We start from the raw sequence: 16,191 nt of genomic DNA, 5'->3' as shown, positions 1-16,191 counted from the left end.
GCAATGGCGACGGGACAACGACGATGATAAGCGAGCGAGATGTGAGACGGCCGGGTGGATTTGTTCGCAGATCACGGTCGACGATTTTATGTGCCGCCTTCATCACCGCCGTGCTTCCCCGTCCTGGTTGGCTCCAGCTCGCTGCTCACTCGTCATTATCGTCTTAATCGTGCTGTTCGAGGCGATGCCAAAACAGACTCACCACAATCAGCGCTCGCAACCGCTGAACCATCCACCACCACCACCAAGCCACCTTTCATCCCTCTTGAGCAAAACGCTCGCTAGCGCCAACGAGCGCTCATGCATTCGATCGCACGGTGGAAACCATGCCCCCCCCTTTTTCCCAACCCACCCACCCACACATCCCTTTTGCTGTCCATTGGCTTGGAGGTACTGGTGCCCCACACTCATTGGTGGCGTCGTCCATCGTCCATACACACACGTACAGTCGCACCGTTTTGCTCTGCACCGAAGCAGCAGTCGCGCGTTTTTCGGAACCACCGCCCGCCCCTCGCGACTACCACACCACCTATCACACCAGACTGCTGACGGTACGTGCGAAATGTTGAATACGAACGAGCGCCGTCTACATCCCGTGCGCAATCCCAACCATCGCCACCGTCAACCCCCCGGTCAATTATGCTCACGTTCTCTGCTTCAGCAGAATAAATATTGATCACTCTCAATCATGACGATAGTACGTTGTCCGTGTAAAGCTCGCGCCAGAACGTGAAGGCGCAGATAGACGTACATTTGTGATTAGTTTTGATTATTTTAATCACGTTTTAAATAACTCATTTTTCGGTAGCGATACAATCGGCAAACGCCTTGCGAAATTGAAAGTACGATGCGGTTATAAAGGAACGGAAAGAAGAAATGAAATGTTTATAGTTTAGAGCAACTTTAGGAAACATTCACCTTCTCTGATGATCTCACATTAAAATTAAAAATATTTTAAAGCCTTCAGCTAATGTTACCATTAATTGTCATTTTCAGCGCGAAGCGTTTACGAGAATGCACACCATAAAACAAACAACTTGCTCTCTAACCAATCAAACCCCGATATGGCCGAGAGCGTTTGGCGCAGGATCTCACTCGAACCGATCACGGTTCGAATCTCTGTGAGAATAATCAACCATGCATTAGAGATCCCCTCCCTCCCTCATCAAAAGAGGATGTATTATCCAGTGAATCCGATGTCATAAACTACACAAATATTAGTAGCTTTAAAACAATAATTTCTCGTTCGCTCTTTCTCTCTCTATCCCTATCCTTTCACTGTCTGTCTCGTTTTTTAAACACCAATTGATGTCTTCCGCTACTATTGGGACTTGCCAATTAGAGATTAATCCAGATTCCTCCAGATCACAATTTTTTTTTACATATTTGTGAAGCGCGATGCAGTTTTCTTAGTTTTTCGCGATCACAATGTGTAACACATACACAATGAAAAGGAATATGTGATTGCTTGTATAATGCAATAAGCGGACGTCGTTCAATGCATCCACAGTCACGAGACATATAAATCCCAAGGACCGGGTTAGTGGTATTGCCTTCATCTTCCTAATCGATCGTAAAACAAACCCGGGTGGATGCGATTGCACACATCTTTACACATCGCCGCCACAAACCGAGTGACCAGCGTAAAGCAACAAAAAAAAAGTAAACCAAACGTACGCTTAGTAGTTTCCACAAGGTTTTAGTCACACGTTTACGATTGGCTACATATTTCTTTTCTTTTTTTTCTACCCTACCCTTTTGTTGTGTTGTTATGCCCCCCCCACACGAGGTCATGCTGTGGTGAGATGCTTATCAGCAGCCGCGCGGGTTCGCTACCGTTTTGTGTGTGCTCGCCGATTGTGGAAGCCAAACTGTTCACTTTGCGTTTGCACGATCGAGTGACATTTTGGCTTTTTGTCTCGAACGCTTGCTTCCATCCGGCGACAACACGCACACACCGTCCATTGTACCCCAGGCTGGTAAAGGTGATAATGAGTAGCGTTCCAATTGAAGAGATTATTTCCTAACGGTGGTGTCGCACAAGGACACTGCCACAACAGCCGAAACGTCTTTGTCGGGACGTTTCATCCGTCACCAAAAAAGAAAAAAAGAAAAAACCTATCGAACGATCATCCATCGGTGCGCCAACTGGTTCGCACTCCATTTTGGAAGGTGTCAATTTATTCCAATGACAGATTGTTGCATATTTTTCCCTGTCCGAAGAAGAACGGTAAACCGAAATGTGGTGCAGGAACACAAATCGGTGACAAGGTCGACGCAATTTGGTCGAAAACGTCAGATAATGAAGCAAAGGTGTAACTAAGCACTAGATTTGTGACTAGAGTGAGCAATCATACTTTTTTTTTCACCGTTCTTCAAATCACATCAATGAACGATTTTATCGCTTGTCATCAGTCTGCTTGTTGGTAAGGATGATTGATATGGCTGGTGACTTTTTTTTCATTTATTTATTTTCCGCAGCTAACCATTACTCTATCGTGGGGTACGATAATCGGAGTACGGTGTGCGAATTCTTTTTTCCCAGGATAGATATTATGCTAAGCTGCAAGCGCCTGGGTGTGGATTTGAGCGAAACTTTCAGCAAATGGCAAGAGAATGTCTCGTTCAAGGATGGCTCTGCACAGCGCTTTGGGTCTCTTTGCTTCCATACGTTCGCCAATTCACTCCGAGACGGAAAAGGATCGCATGAAATAAGCATGAAAACAAGCGAATTCAACCAAACCAACCGCGTCAGCTAATGGTAACGGTGGCAATTCGTTTGTGCGGTTTTTTTTGTTGTTGCCTCCACACACTACTTATGTCGTCATGATCGCTTTTTTATGGCCGATCGTTCCGCCAGACGTTTGGTGCATTTTCGGACGGTGTAAAGTTTCGAGACCGGGCTTCGATGATGCCCGTTGAAACCCACGGAATAATATGAAGATCTCACTGAACTACCCAAAAGAGAAAAAAAACACAACAAAGCCTGCATCAGTCAGCAAACATCCGAAAGCACACCCAATCGATGCTTTCGATGGTTGATGCATGCAGAAAAATTAAATAATATAAAAAGGTATCGCAAAAACGGCGACGGACCACGAAACGACTGCGTTTTCCTTCTTTTTTGCTACACTTCTTTCCATCAACCAAACGTGCTAGGAGTGTTGTGAAGTTTTTGTAATAAAAAAATAAACATATAAACACAGCAAAGCGACAGATAAAACCCGGTTCGTCAGCATCGGAGCACAAAACCGGAGCACACTGGGCGCAAAACCATCGATCGGTTCATGTCCGGACGCCGGCACACAACTGCGCTCACCGGGCGGGAGGAATAAAACGGAGAAAATTAATAATTTGTCTCGGCATAAAATGCATCTTCCCGTACGAGCTCTGGTTCGTTGGCTTTTGAGAAGTCTCTTCCTAGTCATTTTCGGAAGGATTCAAACTCCCCCTTCACCCCCTCGGGCACACCTACCACCCAAGTAACTCAATGGCTCCAAAATTTAAAAGCTTAAAGGGCATGGGATGCACGGGAATGATTGGCACCGCCGCAAGACACTGGGACGGAAACCGTCGGGATGCACAAAAAAAGATAGAGGCAAGATCGTAGCCGGACAGGGGGCGCAGACATAAATGCAACCAACAAAGCGAACGGTGAAGGTAAACACAGTTCGACGACAAAACCGTGCAAAAGTAAAAGAAGAAGCAAACGACACACTGAAAAATAAAATAAAAAGGTAAAAGGTGGAGATAAACGTTAAAGCAAAAGAAATGAAAATATACGCGAGTGTGTCTCTATATATACAGCCGGCCCAGTTCGCTTATCCCAATCGCTCGAGCATTGCAGGCAGCTACAAAACGCACCGTAAACGCAAACGAAAAACATGATCGAAGGATGACATAGCCATAGCCGAAGGATCATATACAGAGTGGTAAATCGAGACGCGAAAGGAAAGGGAAAAGGGAATTGTTGCGAGAAGGACAAGACACACACACACGCGCGCGAAACGATAAAACAAAATATTGAGAAAAACCGACCATCCACAAACGGAAGGTTTTGAGTTTTTGCTGGATGCATTCGCATCCAAAACCAAACACCCGAGCGCAAAATCCAAACCGACAGTACAGGATAATGGTGGTGTCGATGAGATACGCCGATCGGTAAGACGAAGAATAGTAGCAAATGAAATCTTCTTGTCGCTTCATAATACAGCTTTCGGCAGAAGGACATTAATGGAAGGGAGAAGAGAAACCCATAACACGAAGGAAAGTGAATTAATTGGCTAAAAACGAGATGGAGTGTAAAGTTTGTTCAAATTTGTAAATGTGCGCTTCAAATATATCTCCAATATACTCCTTCATGGGAAGTTAATAATAAATCAGTAAAAAGGCATTAATCGTTTAATCAATTTTGACAGCTGTCAAAATTTGGTGTTATTAAATGTCAAAAACACAATGATCTCAAATTCATTGGGCAAAAATCGTTAAAATTCACACACAGATGTCAGCGAGCTACTAATTTGCCCCCATTTGACACCTGTCATCTGTCAAAAATGGGTAACACTACAAACTAAAGGGGCTAGTTTCACGCAATCACCGGCGCAACATTCCAGACAGGCTTGTGCGCGTGGCACCATTAATGGAGTTATGCAAAATAAATTGCAATTGCGCACCTCTCGATAGGTTGACAACGGACATCGTACAAATTCACGCATTCCCCACATGATGTCGCCCGTATCAGTGCACAGGGCTAGGGCAGCCCATTTTCATCAATTGCTCACTAAGTGGTGCACAAGTAGTCCGCCTGTACCGAAGGTTATCCTCCCACCCTTCCGGCGGGAGTGGAGCGTTTGTAGTATATTGTGTTGTGAATCTGTCCCGTTTGAAGTTGGCGCCAATCACCTTTAGCCTGTCATCGCTGTATGTACTGAAGGGTGTTAAGTTTTGTTTCGCAATCTCGCTACGGGGAGATGTTATTCAACAGCACTCCTTAAAAGTGCCCAACCGTGTACCGGGGTTAGATGTAACGATTAATTAAATTATCAAATGCGATCATCAGCGTATGAAACGAAATTCCAGACGGCGCAGGTCTGTCGCCGCGATGTCCGGAAGTGTGCTGGAAGTAGATCACAGCTCTAGAGGCGGTACCACGGCGACATCGTGCTGTCCATTCCGGTGACCATCCGGTTGACGTTTGGCGATGACAGTGGCATTTCGCGCACGGTGCACGATCGTCATCGTTGTTGCGTTGTGCACGGTTACTACCGTTGTCAATCATTCGTATCCGGCCCTCGCAGGGAGCGGGTGCTCAAGGAAGCACTTTTTTGGAGATGGACCGACGAGGGAAATCGGGGTTTCTGTGTGGGTATGTGGGTTTGTAAGGAGAGCAACAAGATGAGGACGTACTGCAACTAGCACTATTACCGGTCCGGGTGTGATGTGTGTGTGCGATTTTCCCTAGCCCAGCATGACGAACTGCATGCTGGATTGTGTGATGGAAGTGACCGGCGAAATAGTAGTGAAACTACGAGAGGCCAGGGCCATTGACGGTAACAGGGAAAAATACGAAACTGTATCCGTGTGTTCACTCTGGCTCTGTGTGTGCACGCATTTATAGCCAAGTGGGTAGGGAGGAGGAGGAGGCGAGGGAAGAGGTGGGTGACACACGTACGTGAAGCCGTTGCACACATCCCCCCCCCCCCCCTCTCACGGGTCCCGCGTGCTGGAGATGTGGCAAAGATGGAATAAATATCGCCTCTCGAACGCCCCCCGACCGTTGGCAATGAAGGTTCGAAATCGATGCATTTCATTGCACGCGGTGGCAACAAATTGTGCGGCGCGGGTGGATAGGGCGAGCTGTGCTGTGGAACTTGTGTGCAGTTGCATCGCGAATCGCATGATCGAACCCGTACCGTACCAGGCACTGCCCTGCCACACGGACCGTACAACAAACTTGTCCGACGGAAGGGGTCTCTCTCTCTCTGCGCTGTGCACAGCCGAACATCAGCCACAGATGGACGACGGCCCCCAGTTATTGGTGGGGTCGGGATGGGGGGGACGAGTGGGAGGAAGCATGCATGTAGGGGATGGTAGGAAAACTGCAATGCAAATCGTTTACCCCATTGCATTTTCTCAACCTTTCTCTTTCTCTCTCTCTCTCTCTCCCTTCGCTCACTCGCTTTCGAGCGCAGTACAGAAATTGCTATTAGCTCCTCTTCTTCAGTGTTGTGCTGCCTCTTTTTGTGTATCTGTGTGCTTGCCGCTCGATGGTGGCCGATCGATGATTTTAAGCAACAATGCTCTATGGTGGCGCGTGTTGCGGCGACAGTTGTGGCGTGTTGCCCCGTTCAATCTTCTGCGAGTGTTTTGCTTTTTGCGTCTCCTCACCGTTTGCCTTCTTCTGCTTGCGTCTCCTCGATGCGCACCGCCCAACGCTGAAGCGTACTCGGCTGCTTTATTATTGTCTGTGCATGAAGATTCCGCCCGCGACAGCATCATCATCGTACCCGCCCGAAGTACGGTACGTCCGGTCCGTGTCTTCACCCCTCGGCTCGGCCGTCGTCATTCCCAACCGGCATCCATCGCTCAGGGCAGGTTTTTTAGAGTCGCGCGACCTCAAAAATAATAGCATCCCGCAAAACTGACACGCTGATGATTTCTGCGCTAGGAAACACACGGCAACAACGATATGCGCACGGGTGTGGGTGCGGTGGGATCGTTTGTGCTATAAAATGTCCAAGCAAAATGCTGTAGCGAAATGATCCAAACGGTACTGGGGAAGGTTCAAGAATGTCAACGTTTGCGTCGGGGGTGAGAAGGAGAGGGTGGAGGGCGGGTAAGTGGTTTGTGGTGATGGGGACGGGAATAAGTCGAAACAGTGGTAATGCATAACAAAGGCCAAACGGTATACGACTTAGGGAACAAAACTATGGAAAAACATTAGATACAGCCAGTGTTTCGCTCGACAAGAAAAACCATCCCCTAGCGAAAGAGTTGGGGGAGGAAAAGAAAAGTCTCCCATCTTGACGCGACAATCGGAATGGATCAATGGATGGGGCGCGTGAAGCATGTGATCCGTGTGATATTGTCGGGCGGACGTTTTGCGAGATGTTCCCATTAATGGATTGTCTCCAAACATGCGGGCGTCATGGTGTGAAGAGGAGCAACCATTGCGGACTTTCTTCCGGTGCGCAAGCTACGTGCACCGATCCATTTCCTCACCGGTGGAGAAGGTGAAAGGTTAGAAAGTGGGATCAATATTTGAATAGGAAGTTGGAAACACTTTTTCCTTTGATATCTGACGACTATCTGCGAGTTGTCTTTCGAAGTAGTCTACAATCTTCAGAGTAAAATAAATTTGGAGCTCACATCTTCTTCATGGATCTTAACGATTTTGGTAGTAGTAACCTATCATTAAGTTCTTTATTGACTTGAGTTTGTTTTTTAAAATCACCTGTTCAACAAATATAAAATTGAAGTACAACAAATACAAAAATTGGAAGTTCTCGAGATATCATTTGATGTAAGTGCAAATGCATATTCTAACTCATTAGAATTTCTTCAGGAAGAGATATTCTGATATCAAATCCCCACTCGATATCTGAGGATGACTGATGAATTTATATCCTCAGTAACTCATTAGAACTCACCGAGGTCGACCCGGTGGTACATGTGATAAACGGTGCCGGTCCACACGGCAGGACCGGGTTCAAATCCCATCCGGACCGTCCTCCCGTAGCAAGGACTGACTATCTGGGTATGTGGTAAAAAATAAGTCTAATAAGCCAGAAATAGCCGGCGTGACCTGTAAAGTTATTAAAGCCAAGAAGCCAAGAGAGAGAACTCATTAGAATTTCTTCAGGATGAGATATCCTGATTTCAAATCCCCACTCTCGATATCTAATAGATCGGATCTCCAATATAGTTTTCATAGATCCCATCTTCAAGTTTAGGCATCCCAGCTGAAGCCATCATAGATTCCACCATTCACCGATCTTCTTACTCAATTGATTAGTCCGCGATCTAGCGCAGTGCGGATGCTCCAATTGCAGCGAAAAATTTTGACATTCGGCATTTTTCCGGCATATCGTACAACCCTAACCGTGTGTGATGTTTGTTTGTCTTTTATTTACCTCATTGAACGTAAACGCTGTGTGTGTCTGTGCCTTTTTTGTTGGTGCTGTTGTTGAACGCTTTGTTAATTTGTGTAATGGAGTTGGGTTCTATTTGGCTTTTTTTTCGGAGTTCTCTGTGCTGGCCGCTCGAATGACCCTGTTCGATGGTCGAATGTTGCGCACCGTTGCGCGCTGCCTTTTCGCAACGCACAGTTTCCTCACTGAGGAAAAGACGAACACTCCCCCCCCCCCACCCCCCACCCAAACACATACACACACACGCAGAAAGAACCATACATAGTCGCGCTGACATTAATCAAGCAAACACTTGTGGCAACACACATCGCCCCAGTGTCGGCAATTGTCGCATGGTATGGAAGCGGTCGAGTGGCGTCCGTGGCGTTTTACTCAATGTGGTTTTTTTTTTCTTCTTCTCACTACTACCGCAGCACTCAATACCCGGTTACTAGGACGCGCCAACCCGCTGGTTCGGTGTGTTTACTTGGATCGGTGTTTTTCTTTCGATTTGAAACACAGAAGAAACCACCCCTTATTGTTGTTGTTGATACTATTTCGTTGGGTGGAAGGTGTTCCTTCCCTTCCCACGACGAGGTTCCCGCTGAGGAGTTGAAAGACCGTAAGCAAACCGTACGCGATACGATCGGCCACGTACAGGTGCGAGGGATGATAGGTAAATTGAGGTTATATCATTTTCGGTTACGTCTTCATTACCGAAGGTATCTATCGTCTAACGATATCCGTGCCGAGGCGTGTTTCAAACTGGGGCAGCGACTCAGAACTTGAGTAACTGGATGAATTCTTGGAACTCTTCAAATGTAAACAGTGTTGCAAAGATATATGCCTAATGTAACAACTAACTAACTAGTCAGCTAGTTAGTGTAAATAACGCACCAAAAACGCCCCAAAATTCATTGAATTAAAAATGACCTGTACAATGCCCAATACGAATTACGACACTTTCGGGAGGTGAAAAATACCTACAAACCTCACGCCATTCAGTATTCTGGGAGAGGAAGGGAACGGAAGAGAAGTTTGTTTGATTTATCAGTAAGTAAATGCCCGCACGAGGTCCGCTTCGATTCCGTTTCGTTATCAATCAGCAAGGCACTGCCATGGACATCTCTCCCTGACACTGCAAGATTGGCTTTTTTGTACTTTACGCAAGCAGTTGGACGGCGGATGACTTGCACGCAACGCTTAGTACGCGTGAACTAACAATGCTTTCAGGTTGCGCTACACAACGCCTGTACAGGTGTGTTTTGAGGGAGCAGTCCCCTTTGAAATGCGTCACCAGATGCTAGTTCGAAGATGTCCAGCTGGATGTAAAAACCTTACTCCTTCCAAAGCAAGCCTTCAATAATATAGCCATTCGCTTCTCCCACTGCAGTCACAAAGGTCGTAATCGATCCTTTTGGACCGATTCTACCAGCCAAAGAGTCCCAAATAAATTACCGGAAAGCATATCCCTCCTTCTGGAGAAGTGCCATCTTGAAGATGGTGATGATCGTTTCGGGCTTCAAACACCCGACAGTGGACGATTGGCCTATGGATGTCGCTCTTGCTCGTGTTTGATGTTTTAAGGTTTTGCTTTTTCATATTGTGTCTTGCGTTTACTGTACCTTTCCTTCTCAAAGACGAAATTCCCTTCTTTCTTTCTGCTGTTTCTTGCTGCTATTACGCACCACGGGAGTAAGGTAAAGCGTACCAGTTCCCTTAGGTGGCTTTCGTACTTTGGACGATTTCAATTACCCTGCCGCAATATAACAAACAGAGACAAAGAGAAATGCACACACACAAACAGAGGGAAAACCACAATACACCGCCCGGGATGACCCGTAACAGTTTGCCCCTGCAGCAAAAGGACACATTTGGGCATCGGACTGAAAAAAAGGACCTTTTTCCGTCCTGCTCACCATCACCAATCATCGAAGGGACTCGACAAATCAACAGCTGGATCGAACGAAGTTCGCTGCTACTCGATAGACCATGCCGAAACTGAGAAGTCCCCGAGACACCGGGTGTGGTCGGGATCGTAGAGGGCACGGCCACCTCAACCACCTCACATATACCTCTGCCGACGTATCAGGCTCCCGAGCGGGAATTCAATAATCCCAAGCCGTGAAGGTAAAGGAGCCCGACAGAAATAAAATAATAACACAATAGTATGGTTAAAAAGGACGAACGGATCGTCAAAAGGAAACACTCAACAGGAAGCCCAGTGGTAACCGGCGAAAAAACATATGTAGGGAATCGGATGTAACACACGCATACCATACACAAACACTACTGTCTGAGTGTGTGTGTGTATGTGGTTCCATCATCATCGTACACAATCGTCATTACCGTCATCATTATCAGGCGGCTGGATTTCTTTGTGGACGAAAAAAAGGGTACTTGGGAGAGTTTGTGAGCGGAAAAAGCAACCACTGGAAAGCCATTCTGTCAACGCATACTACGGTGAGGGTTAGAGCTGCAGCGTATGTACTGTGTGTGTGTGCGCACACATCCTGAAAAGTTCCTACCCTCGGAAAAAAGGGGCAAGGATCACAGAAAGAAGGGATGCAGTTGTGTCGTCTATTTTATGGGACAATTATTTAATAGCAATTGGCTTCATGACGGTGACTAGGCGACCATACTATTACGGTTTGTTTTTAGTTGTCAAAAAGATGTTATGCTGACGCTACTAAAACAAACTCTTAGTAAGTACAGTGGAACGCCCATTATCCGTGGTCATCGGGACTCGACCTCTGCCGGATAAGCGAATATCACGGATAATTGGCACAACTCTTTTTATTGATAAGTATTAGTGTTTAGTGTGTAAGGAGTGGATTTTTTGTTAATAAATCTAAGGCTGTCTACACATGAATCCGCGGACGCCGCGGTCCGCGGAAAACACGTATAACTTGTATACCAGTTGGGTCCGCTTGGCTGTCAAATTCCGCGGTGGGCTGTCAAACCTACCGCGGCACCGCGGAAACACAGATTTGTTGATGTTCAACAAAACTGTGTTTCCGCGGTGCCGCGGTAGGTTTGACAGCCCACCGCGGAATTTGACAGCCGAGCGGACCCAACTGGTATACAAGTTATACGTGTTTTCCGCGGACCGCGGCGTCCGCGGATTCATGTGTAGACAGCCTAATAATAAATCTGTTCTATTTGGTCGAACTTGAGCCAGTTATATCATTTCCAATTGAGATTTTTATTTCTTGCCATCACCGGTTTGCAGTTAATATGCCAATTCGCTGTTGGAACTGTCACTTTCCGAGCTGCACGGATAATGGGAAAGCCGGATAAACGGTACACGGATAATCGGCGCTCCACTGTATTTGATAAAGTTGCGATCATTACCTTAAGCCTAGCTGTTGTTCCGTGTGCGTTCTGTTTCCGGTTTCCTCTCGACTGCTTCCGGCTGCGTCTGCAGTGCTGTGTCTCTGTTTTGTCTCCTTGCCACTTGATCTTTTTCTTTCTCTATACCGGTTCTTCCGTTTCCACGGTTTCAGCTGTTCCACTGACGTATGTTTGCGTTGCGATCTCTTACCGCCCGCTGCAGCACACGCACCGATGCACACAGACAAACCTGAACACACATACACGGCCGAGTGCTAGGACAACACACTACCTAGTGTGACCAATGCACACACTTACGTACACATACAACTAAACACGCACACACACACATAGAAAGGAGCACGCACGCTGATGCACTGCAAAACACTTCTTCTCTTTCTTTCTCTCTCACTCTCTCTTTCTGTCGCTCACTTTGGTGAGCAAGGTTAGGGCGCTTTTTTTCGCCAACACCGATTTGCCCTATTGCACTTCCTTGTGCGCTTATGACACTAGCAAAAAAAAACAAACACTCACCCACGTACACGAAAAACACACACAATCACGATAATTTTCCACCTTCCCAAAAACCCGAGAGGGGATGCTCCTTACGCGGAAAACAGTAATCACCAACCGCCACTTCACTTAACGCTTTTTCTTCCTTTTCTTGATTTTCTTCTACTTGGCTGGGCACTTGTTTTCAAATTTTCTTCCACCAAAAGCGTAACTTCAGTAAGTTGATCACACTAAGAACAGCCGCACACGCTACTTTTTTCGGCCCGATGCGTCACACATCCTTTTGTTTTGTTTAGTAATTAGCTTCAAAAGGGCGGCTGCTGTTGACAACCCGGCACCAAACAACCAACAACTGGACCACAGCCTGCTACAATCTATGAGGGTGACGGTTTTTGATGCTTTCTTCGGACATTTAGCACACGACACCGATGCACTTGTTCACTCAGTGCGTAGTTGCAATCTTTCGTATTATCTTCCTTTGCAGCAACCGTGAAGCCGCAGTTTTTTTTGGGAGTCCAGCTCGATCCGCTTCAGCCAGGTACGCGTATACTGAATGTTCTAAAATTCTCTGCAATTTACACCTCGTTGTTGTGAGTGGTGTGTGTCTGCCTGAAAAAAAGGTAACCAAAAAGGGAAACACGATTTGTGTCAGTGCGATGTGCTCTGGTGGTTGGTGGGTAAAAGGTACGGGGTAACGCAAGATTAGTTGCCGAAATGCGCTACCGTTTGCAACTTTGCCAGAAGTAGAACACGGTGAAAACCACGATATGTGACCTCCTATTCGAGTGCCCGTTCACTGTTTTTGCATGAAATAAACAAAAACGCATATCTGCTGCCCTTTACCATGTGTCTCTTGCCCCGGTTCTGATGTTATACCCTGTGGCTGCGTTTTCAACCTTCCGCACACGGCGAGATATGGTACCTCTCTTTCTACACCTTGAGCATAAAGCTCGCACCGAGCGCGATAATAAACCTGGTATGTCACCAGCAACTACTACCACTACCAACAAGATGCGTACGGTAGGGTGAGACAGGCACAAGTCACTAGTAGAGAAACACGCGGCGATATCCGTCCGGAAAACCACTTGCTACCTCACCAGCTGATAAAGTGTGACAACCAAACGCACACGAAAGAACCATGGAGCCCTCGCGAGCCTCGAGAAAAGGTAAATCCCCCCCTCAACAGAAGGTCGAATAAAAAACTAGATAAACAAGGCAAAAAAACTGACGCCACATCGTTTGCACTTTGACAGTTGCAAAAAAAAAAACAAACGTAGTTGGCACTCGTGCGTACCGAAGATGAAGGAGAGAAAAAAAAACACCAAGCATAGTAGTCGAGCAGTGGTATAAGTGTAAGTATATTGGTGTGGTTTGATTTTGTGTCCATCTCGCGCATCAAGCTTTTTTTTTTGCTGCTGTTGTCGCTGGTGCGTGTGTAAATGATGGGTGACGTTTATTCGAGTATTATTTGGGAAGCTTTTTATCCATCCATATGACACGACCTCGTTCGCTTCGTTCCGTTCCGATGGGAAACGCTGTGTGTGTGTTATTCTTTTTTTTGTTGTTGCCATTTGCCTTCTTTAGTTTAATGGCGGGGACGGCGATACTGCTAGTTGACGATCGACCCTCATGCGTATACCATTCCGCCCGATTCCAGTTCCCAACGAGCGCGAAACGTTGATAATAATCACTCGAGTACACGTGCGTTCGAGCTCGATCGGTGAAGGTTACACGTTTCTACACAGCCAGTGTTTATGGCCGCGTGAGAATGCATCCGTGTATGTGTGTGTATGTGTGTGTATACGTACGTTGATTTGGGTGCATATTGCAGTTTATCAGTTCTCGCTTCAATCACTCCTGCTGTACAACAGAACTAATCGAGCTGTATCTAAAGCCTATTTTGTAACATATTTTAGAAAAAAAAACATCCACACAAACACACACTCATATAATATGTATGGACATAGGAGCACACACTAGTACACCCTCGCACTTAGCAGCTGTCAAAAAAGCGCGTCGAACGTCGAAACGAAACGCGTTACGGCGGCCCTGATACGGTCCTGATAACAACAAAACACAATCTCTCGCCGTTCGTACCCGGCTTGTCCCCGATTGGAATGCTTCATTGAAAGGGAGTTCGGTTGGTTGGTCAGATGTGTGATTCACTTGTTCTTTTGAGTTTGACACCGTTTTTTTTTTGAGGACACAAATCGTCAAGATAAAGATAATTCTACACTTTTGCAATGGAAACTGACACAGATTTTCGGGGTTATAAATTTGTTGCTCGCCTACACACGCTAGCATTCACTTCCAGTGTATATAACAACACTTATTTGCACAAAAGGAAACTTAATGTTTTTTTTTAAACACTTCAAGTTTTTTTTATGCACGGACAGTCTATTATACGCACAGCAATAGTTTACTGTTGCTACGGGTTACCATCACTTCTGTTCTGTTCTTATTTGTGATAATCATTGTCACTTTAATCACTAGCCACTTTATCAATCATTCAAATTGAATTACAAGCTCAAACTATGATTGAAATTCAATGTAAATTGCGTCCTTTTGTTTTTTCACCAAGTGGCCATTTTATCTTCCGTGGTCACCAAAGTCCACAGGTAGTCGTATTGGTTGCCACCAGTTCGCCAGCACAGACAGGTAGAAAAAAAAGCCATACACACGTCCAAAAATCACGTACCTCTTCAGGCGAACGCGTCGTGCGACAAAAACACGGAGCAGCGTCACGGACGATCCGTTCCGTGCCGTTCAGTAGGAGAAAAACAAGAAACTAAAAACCTGACGATGGGCGCCCGCAGTTCCAAACCCAGCACGCATCAAATCGGCTTCAGCTCTCGCTGTTCGGCTGCTGTTCGGTTCGCGCTCGGGAGAGTGCCTGCCGTGGTGCGCTCGCGCCTCAATTCACTATTGCGTACGCTGGGCGTGCACTGGAGTGAGCGAGACGGGGACGGCTTTGGGATGCTGCTTGTTCGCTCCCCCATGCACGGATAAAGATTCGCACAACGGGCGAGCAAACCCATTTCAATGGTCAATGTACTCTAACACAAGGTGTTCGCATTTGACACGTTTGATTTTGCATCGATGTTTGGTGTTAGCTTGTTGTGTTGTTAATTTCAAGAGAAATCAAGCTTATTTTCCCTATTAAAACTCCAGTGGTTCAGATGGGAGACAATTTTTTTTGTGCATCACTGAAAGTGTGCATAGTTGGAAACATTTCATGACCACAAGTACGCGAAGATTACAATTTTTAAATCACACTCACGCACTGGCGCGAGCAGGATGTAACGTATTTTGCACATGTTGGCGCTCTCTTTCTCACCTGCTAACCTGGTCGGTTGAGGATGGTCGCTCGTCAGATGGGAATATGATATTGGTGCGATTCCATTTCCCGCGTCCTACGAACGAATATTGAAACGATCTGTTCTGCCAAATGAATGAATGCGTGAGATAAAGCAAGAGCGGGAGAGCAAACGAGCAGTGAGAGGAAGAGCGACAGCTTATCGTGCTGTGCGTTGTGGTACGAATTGATAAGTTTGTTGGGGGGATGGTTTCGTTCTACAACAGGAGCAAGCAGCAATCTTGTTGAAAATTTTTTCAGCTTAATGTTTTTTTTTGTTTCAAAATCACCTTTGTTGTTTCACCGTACAGTATGGTTATGTTTTAAGTGGATCATTTGTAAATTGTTCAAAACGAAGGCATTTTGATTCTTTCTTTTGTACTGAAAACACTTCAAAATATCGATACCATTTCGATCAATCAATCAATTTCACCACCTATATACAAAACATCATGCACCGGTACTGTATACTCAATTAGCTTCAGCCTTTAAGATAGAATTCCCATCCCCAGTGTCAAAATTCCGTTTTGCCTCACTTCCCATGGGCCCTTGCGCCACTCGGAATGTAGCAAACCCCCGGAAAGCCGAAGGAAACGTTGCTCAAAGGAACCGAACTCGACGCTGCCAAACAGTGGAGAGTCGCGCGAGGTCGGCATTTTCCGCTTCCGTTTTCCGACGAAGTTCTCCACCGTTTTCCGTTCTCCACGGGGGTGGGAATGGGTAGGGAAGACGATTGAATCACACGGGGAGGTTTGTATTGAGCCGTGTCGTCTACTCCCACTCCCGCAGAGGCGCAGCCAAATCGAAATGTAATTGGTTCATTTTCTCTACGAAGATCCTGTTTTCATCCGTGACTGCGTG

The 16,191-nt window shown here is 46.3% G+C and overlaps 1 protein-coding gene across 9 annotated transcripts in view; it reads right to left on the bottom strand.

The window, feature by feature from the left end:
• Positions 1 to 16,191, bottom strand: part of LOC125771274 (zinc finger MIZ domain-containing protein 1) — a 181,453-nt gene that overhangs the window by 92,383 nt on the left and 72,879 nt on the right. For 5 of the 9 annotated variants that reach the window (XM_049441720.1, XM_049441718.1, XM_049441717.1 and 2 more), the window contains exons 1-2: positions 14,674 to 14,835; positions 11,484 to 12,584 (exon numbers count right to left, since the gene is read on the bottom strand). The gene's annotated coding sequence lies outside the window, so the exon portion shown is untranslated. Of the gene's footprint in view, positions 1 to 11,483; positions 12,585 to 14,673; positions 14,837 to 16,191 lie in introns of those variants that run through there. The other 4 variants (XM_049441719.1, XM_049441723.1, XM_049441721.1 and 1 more) reach the window with 4 other exon arrangements.

Source organism: Anopheles funestus, chromosome 3RL (assembly GCF_943734845.2).
Source record: "Anopheles funestus chromosome 3RL, idAnoFuneDA-416_04, whole genome shotgun sequence".
NCBI lineage: Eukaryota > Metazoa > Arthropoda > Insecta > Diptera > Culicidae > Anopheles > Anopheles funestus.
Note: the sequence above shows the minus strand (reverse complement) of the source record. Positions and strands in the feature narration are given on the sequence as shown.